This window comes from Camelus ferus, chromosome 30 (assembly GCF_009834535.1).
Source record: "Camelus ferus isolate YT-003-E chromosome 30, BCGSAC_Cfer_1.0, whole genome shotgun sequence".
NCBI lineage: Eukaryota > Metazoa > Chordata > Mammalia > Artiodactyla > Camelidae > Camelus > Camelus ferus.
In genome coordinates this window covers 22,624,168-22,631,757 of record NC_045725.1, presented here as the reverse complement: position 1 = coordinate 22,631,757, position 7,590 = coordinate 22,624,168, and the positions used below count along the sequence as shown (strand labels likewise).

The 7,590-nt window shown below is 39.8% G+C and overlaps 1 long non-coding RNA gene across 1 annotated transcript in view; it reads right to left on the bottom strand.

The window, feature by feature from the left end:
• Nucleotides 1-3,982: 3,982 nt before the first annotated feature.
• LOC116660652 overlaps nucleotides 3,983-7,590 on the bottom strand; it is a 46,431-nt gene continuing 42,823 nt past the window's right edge. The window contains exons 3-4 of the long non-coding RNA XR_004316230.1: nucleotides 6,766-6,805; nucleotides 3,983-4,375 (exon numbers count right to left, since the gene is read on the bottom strand). This is a non-coding gene — a long non-coding RNA (uncharacterized LOC116660652). The remainder of the gene's footprint in view (nucleotides 4,376-6,765; nucleotides 6,806-7,590) is intronic.

Below are 7,590 nucleotides of genomic sequence, written 5' to 3'. Positions count from 1 at the left end.
CTACTAACATCAGCAGTGACCTGCCTGAACAGAACGATTTCTTTTTCTAGAATAAATTTCCTAAGGGCCATCCAGTGAAAGCCTTGGAGTAGGCAGATCCAGCAAGGTAACCCAGAAGTACTGGATATAGGTCACTGACCATAAACCTAGTAATTGGACTAACTTTAACTCTGCACAAGATTGTGAAGTAGTTCACAAGCAAAAGCGTGAGCAGTTATCAAAGAGGTTGGTATAGAGGTTGGTGCAGCATCTTGGGTCAGCTGTCTACCTCGTGTCGTAGTCTTCTCATCCTGGTCTGGTAGTTTCTCCTCTGAGCATTGTTTTACGGTGATTGAGGTCAGCAGTCTTCTATCTATAGGCCAGTCCAGTGCAGGGGCCCTTTACAAGTGGAAATATTAATCCAACAGTCAATTCCCTTCACTTTCACTTTGCATGAGCTAACCAAGAGTACCTGATAAGGGTCCTTCCACCTAGGTTGAAGGTAGTCCTTTAAAAGATGTCTTTCCCAGTATGCATAATCCCCTGGTTGCAGGTCATGGGCATCTGATCTTCATCCAAAGATAGGATACTGAGATAAGCTTCAGAAACAGATTGTTCCTTTAATAGGTCAGTTAAACTTACAATAATATAATAGCAAGGAGCTATCCGGGAAGTGAGTCTTGGGCAGTAAATACAGACCTCAGTTAACGAAACTAGACTATTCAATGAAACAATCTTTTTTATCTCTAAAATTACCCTCATTTCTATAAAAGATAGCCAAATTAAGACTAATTTGTTTGCAAGATAAGTCTGGTTTCAATAAACTTGGCCTGATGATTTATATAAGTATAATTGATAATATAGGCTTTTTTTTTTTTTTTTCTAATTGGCTTTGCTGAAATTTTTTATAAGGGATCTCAGATTGAACTTTTAAAAAGGCTTTTTGGGGCCAGGAAAACACCACCAAGGGCTTGTCACAGATTTTGCCTTACAGATTTAGGTGAATTCTTCCCTTTTTGAGGTCCAAAACTTACCTTGAATATATTCCTGTACCTGTTAGGAGATGGCCTACCTAATTTATCTTGTAAAGCTGCTGAGAGCTTAAGCGTTTCCAGTCTCTGCAGGGATCAGATAGAGAGAAAAGGTCAATGTTTGCACTCTGCTTACAAATGTAAGATTTACCAGATTGCTGTAAATCATAATTAGCTTGAGGGGGAAGGGTTTCCTTATATGGGAAAACCGATTAAAAGCCAGTAATATTTCAGACAGAAACCATAAAAATTACAATCATATTCACTAGTTCACTCAATCCTATGTAACTAATCCTTTCTGTTAACAGTTCTATGAAGCCATCAGGTTTTCCACTGGAATTCTTAATTTCTTATTCAGTTCAACATTACGGTCTGAAAGTTACCAGAAAATCTGTACTTGTCAAAAAGCCCTTTCTACGAATCTTGGAGAGGAAGCATTTTTGCAAAGGCATCAAAGTAAAGCCATAACTGTCTATGAATGACAAAGACTTAAGCAGGCACGGTTAAAAACCTGATTACAATGCACTTGGCAAAGAAACTGACTGCTCTGACACACAACATTTTAAGATAATAACTAGAATTATGACTGAACATTTTACCAGGACATGCCAGATTTTTAGGAATTCCATAGTAATTTCTATAACAACTAGTAACAGTTACCATACAGTATAACCTAAGCAGATTTATTACTCATTTGACAATACTTCCCATGTAATTTAACATACCAAATGAACCTAAGTAGCTTAATCTCTCTCTTTGGGATGTTTCAGGCGCCCTTTGAAGCATCCCAAAGTTAATTAGATGTCAAAGAAACAATTTCATTACAATTTGATTTGGGAATTGTCAAAAAATACCAAAAAGGTTTTAAAATACTTGGTCGAGTCAGATCATAGGTCACTATGAAACAATACTTACTCACTTAACCAAAGTGATAATAAAAGATTTTGAAGGCAAATATGGAAAGTTGTAACAGATTTCCAGCTAGAGGTAAAAGAAACTTTACCATCTGTTATCAAAAGCAGCTTAACATTTTAAGAGAGATTTGTCCTCTTAACAGAGAGAAAAGCCAAATTTTGGTTTTGCACCAGCTTGTTTTAAAAATTCATTTACTCAAATTTATTCTAAAGTTAGCCAATCCTGACCATGCACAAAACTCTTCTTAGGGTTCCTTTCCCACGACCTCCATCACTTTCTGTGTCCATATTAGTTTGTCCCTTATTTTTTTTCCATCCAGGAAAAATCAGCTCTAAGATAACCTACTTTCTTTTAACACAGTGCAATTCCATTCCTCTTATCTTCTTTACTGAAAACACACATCCTACTTTCCTTCTGTGTCTAGTAGCTTTAATTACATATTTAAATTAGAATCCATAATTGCTAGTGAAAACTAAGAAGCAAGCAATTATGAACTGTCTTTTACATTAGCATTCTGTAGATTGGCAAACAAATAACCAATAATCTTTTTTTTTTTAAATCATGTTCTTTCTTAGAGAAAATACCTCATTTGGGCACTAAACATATTTATTTATAGTCCTAAATACCTTTTGTTTATAAAAGGAAACCAATATTCAGTAATTAACGTTTCAGTATTTTATTTGGGAATCACCTAGCTATTCAACAAACTTCCATCATTTAGCTTAACTTGGTACAATTCTAAAATTTCAAGTTACCGAATACCTGGAGAGATTATTTTTAAGTAGATATTCCCCAAACAGTTGTTCCTAAAGAGCTAACCCAAAGCTTTTATCTCATTTACATTTAATTTAGTTATAAAAATTTCATCATACTAAGTTATTTTCCTTGCTAACGAATTTGCAAAAGATACAATAAGATCTTATGTGACTTCTATTAACCCTAGGTACAGTAAAGGTATTATACTTAACACTGATGACTCTAAAGACATGTTTATATTAATTAAATCTGCAAACTTTTAATACCTGGTATTTATTTAACACTGAGTATTTCCCAGTTTATGTGAACCTGAAATTCATTCTGGCCAGGGTTTCCTTTTATATTTCTGAGCATTTATATAAGTGCTTAATTTCCTGTAAGCCAATTAAGTAGAGCTCATTTACAAATTAATTTGGTAATACCATCTGGTGGTAAAGGCATATATAATATAGACAGACACAGTCAGAGCTCGCATAGCTTCATCTTCTAAACTTCGTCATGAATCAGCTCTCACGATATAAAACTCACTAGTTTATAAATGACAGTCGGAATAAGCTAAATTTAAAAAGGCTCCCCCTACCCCACCCACCCCCAGTCGCAGAAATTAGCCGTGCTCCAGATCCCTGTTCCTCGGAGCCTGGTCTCAAGGCACAGGGCGGGAAGCGCAAGTTCCTCTAGAAGGACTTTTCCCCTCCGTCAGAATTCTGAAAAGATTTTTTTTTTCTTTTTTCAAGCTCACTTTCTCTAACAACTGCATATGCAATCAAAGAGCCCATTTGGGCCATTTTCAGGGCAAAAGTTCCCTTGAATTCCCAATCAAGTGGGTGCTTGCAAATATAAATTTTGTGCATACATAAACCTGGCTGAGGTGTTAGTCAGACCCTGGCTTTCTGACGCCCTTTGTTTCTTTGTCTAAGAGTCTATATTTCCCATTTTAAAGTTGAACTTGTCGGAGATAAAATTTAGTAATGAAATTGTGTGGTGGGCCAGTGCGCTGCTTGTGCACTTGACTTTTCCAGGCTTCACCTAGAGTCATTTCGGCCCTGGCTCAGTTCTCCCTTCAGTGGTCTAAGACCACCGTGCCTGCTTGGATCGCTGAATGGCCAGTTCTCATCCGTGGCTCCTGGACGAGCAAGTCTTTTAATTGATGAGTGAGTTTCCCTATGGGGCCACTGCGTGGTAGGACTCTGCCTCCACCACTCCCGTAAATTCCTCAGTTGCCTGTGAAAGCCATAACCGACCAGGAGTCTTGTCCCTTTTCTTCAGAGCAAAAGCTTTTATGTAGTAGCTTCGCTTTTATCCCGACAAATTCAATTAAGGTAGCCGAATCGAGGAAAAGCATCAGATCAGCCTCTTACCTAACCACTCAGCCCAGACCACTGTCTTTTTAACTGAGCAAACCCCAGTATCTTTCAACCAGCCCCCACCCAGTATCTCTCCACTGGGTGGTTATTTCCCTCAATTGAGTATTTCTGGGGAGCCAGGTACCTGTTATACATCACTAAATAAAACTCCTCAGGATCATCAATCAATACAGGAGATCCAAGAACCAGGAGAGACTCACCCAAATTCATCTAGACTCTGAGGAAGTGGATGGGCCAAGAGGCCTCTCCTGGTACCAAGGCTCTGGTTCCTCTTAGAGTTCAGGCAAAGTAGTCTGCTCTGGGTCCCTTTGTGGTCACCAAAACTGTTGACTGAAAAAAATGCACAATGTGAGAGTTGTGAGTTAGGTTTTACGTGGGGCAAAATGATGACTATAGCCGGGAGACAGCATTTCAGAAAGCTCTGAGGAGCTGCTCAGAAGAGTAGGGGGGAACGTCAGTATACACGTGATTTTAGTGAAGGCAGGTACATGCAGTCAAGCACACATTTAGGCAGAAGCTTGCGGCTAACAGTGATGTAACAGCAGGTGTCACTGTTAATGATGTTTGTGCTTTTCTAGATATGAGAAGATATAAGAACTTGGGCTCATAAAATCTGAAAATATCTATCTGAAGGTCTGTTCTACCAGCTACCCCAGAGCACAGTGCGCCCCTTTCCTGATCTCCACCCTAAAGTCCTTCCAGGGTGTGCTGAAGGTCAGTGTCTGCAGCGGGCCCTGACTTAATCCTTGGAGAGGGGGACAGCAAGTTGGCAATTCCGTGTATCACACGGTCTGCTCTCTGCCCTGGGTGGCCTAGCTCCCGCAGAGTCTATGCTAGCAAGCATAAAAAGAGAAGGAGCAATGATAATAAATGCTTACCCTTGCTGGTACTGAAAAAAAACAAATTAATTAAAACAATGTATTTGACATTTTCACCTTTAATAACCAAATAGTGGTAAAAGTGTAGCTAAGCTGAAACTTTCAGTCATTACTAATGGCAATTTTTTAAAAATATTTTAATCTTTTTGGCAAACACCATTTAATCAAGTGATTCCAATTCTGCGAGTCTAATGTGGTATAAAAAGGAAAGAGTAGAGCTTTGGTGTCAGACAGATCTGGGTTTCAGTCTTGGCTTTGCCAGTTAATAAAGGTGAGCTTCAGTTTCCTCGTAAGACTTCTCTCAAGGTTGGCAGCCTTGTAAAGGACAGTCTTCATCAAGTGGTTTTGGAAGATGGTAGACTAAGGTAGAACAGCCCCTTCTCCTGCTATGAACACTTAGGAAATAGTGGATAAAGTAAAATTAAAGAATTAGATAAACTAGATGGGTTTAAGAGAAATCAGAGGAAACTTAAAGCCTGATCAGTGAGCTTGCTGGGGGACGGGTGGTGGAAACTAGACTGCATGGAGCCCCTAACACTAGTGGGGACACAGGGGACATGGCCTTGCTGGCCACAGTAGAGATCTGGGATTTTATGCAAGTATGATGAGAGGCCTTTGGAGGGGTAACACGTAGTTGTCCCATTTCACAAATCCTAGGTTACTTACTTTCCCCTTCTGGAGGATTCTACACACACAAGCAAACAGCTGATGGACGTCCAAGTGGAAAGGTCATTGTAATAAATGGAGGAATAAAAAGTTTTTAAAGACATGATCCCATTTTCAATGGAATTCTCTTTGGGGAAGACAATGAAAGCGTTGATTTCATAAAGTAATTCCAGGGCGTAGTCATCTGTCACGCTGGTGTAGGTCCTGCCCAGGGGTCTCTGTAATGCTTGACACTCACCCTCTCGCCCAGGCTCCCCCTTCCCACACACACTCACAGACAGAAAAGGGCTGGACAGGGAGAGGCTGCTTTACAAACCAGCTTTAGAGTTTAGAATTGAGACCCTCACCATTCATCGTATTTTCTAGTTCCTAATAAAATGAAACGTCAATAATTTTATAATAAATCTAATAATAACTTATAAAATGGATTTTTATTAGTTTGGGTTTTGTTATGTTTTATTAGGGAATAATATTAATCTTCTGATTCAGACCTACCAGATCCAAGGTGGCTGTAAGTATAACTTTCGGGGGTTTCACTTTCTGACCAAAACTGTTACATAGGACAGACCTTCAGCACATTGTCTTTTTCTTTGGGAAATAAAAGTCTCTTTCAATGTCATGAAACACCTGTGCAGTGTTTTCTAAAGGAGAGTTATGCCAAACTGGGAAAACAAAGGGCAGAAACTCAGCCTACGGCTTTTACTTTCTCATCTGAGAAGTTCTGTAACACTTTATTAGTTAGGAACTCCCTCAGTGGAGATGAAATATAGTTTAATATAAATACTAATTTAGAGGGAATGGTTTGGATGTAGCAAGTCCCAAGCAACACATCTTAACGTGAAAGCACAGCTAAGCACTAAGGCACATCCCCCATGCGAGATCACTGTGAGAAGTTTTGTTTCACCCTAAATCTTTGTTAGGCTTTCAAATGGAGACCATTTTACCAACATTTTAAAATACACGAGTAAAACAAAAAGCAGATCTTAAAATATATAAAACAAGCATTTTAGGCAAGAATCCCGATGCTATAGTTCTGTACAATCTGAGGGGTAAACATCTATTTCTTGGGAGGGCTCATGCCTACAGATAAAATAACAAGCACAGGCTACCAAGAGCCCGCGTCTCTCCCCTCCGCCCCACCCCCTCTTGGAGTGCTTTAATTAGAAAGATACTCACCTAGATTAAAGTCTTAGCCGTGCTCAGTTCCTCCCCTGACCTAGAGAAAACCAAGGCCATTGAAAATCTGCTGTGTTACAGACATTATCCAAAGTTCCCCCCACTCCCATGTACACCAGTGAGCCTAAACAGAGCACCCGGAAGGGGCTGCCTGTGTGACCCCATTACACACTGATTATTATTCGACTCCCATACGTTCTTACCTTCTGGATCAGAGCACTGAAAGTGTCCAGCGCATCATTTCCATGCGTAAGTGTAAGCTTTCAGGGCAGAAGCAGGCTAAGTAATCTTCCAAATGTAAGTTAAGGCCCCTCTGCCTTGCGCTTTACACTTGCCCTGGCTGGCTGTTTCTGTGCGGGACGCATCAACCGCTGAAGCAGTGCAGGATTCAAGCAAACCCAAAAGCAAAGCCTTGCCTGCTACTTAGAGCCCAGTGAGATAAAATGATGGATCAAAGGATTATTTTTGCTTAACGAAGCGTTTTGGGCTTTGGATCTCACTGGACTCAGTTTCAACAGGATGTTGTCCTCAAGGGCTGGAATTTGGGGATTCCACTACAGCCATATCAGTTGGCTCTGATTAATTTAATTGAAACAGAACTCTTGGTGAGGCCCTGCTGCGCTTATAATGTAAAATTTAGAAATGGGTTAGGGAGCGAGATGGATAATGTGAAGGATTTTTTTTTTTCCGTTCTGAAATTAGCTTAGTGCATTAATTCAGAAAGTAGTCGGCTGCATCTGATTGTATGCTTTAGTAATCTGAACCATCTGCCTCTCTATACTAAGGAGTTCACCTCTTTAATCCAGCTTACAGCCCATGAACCAC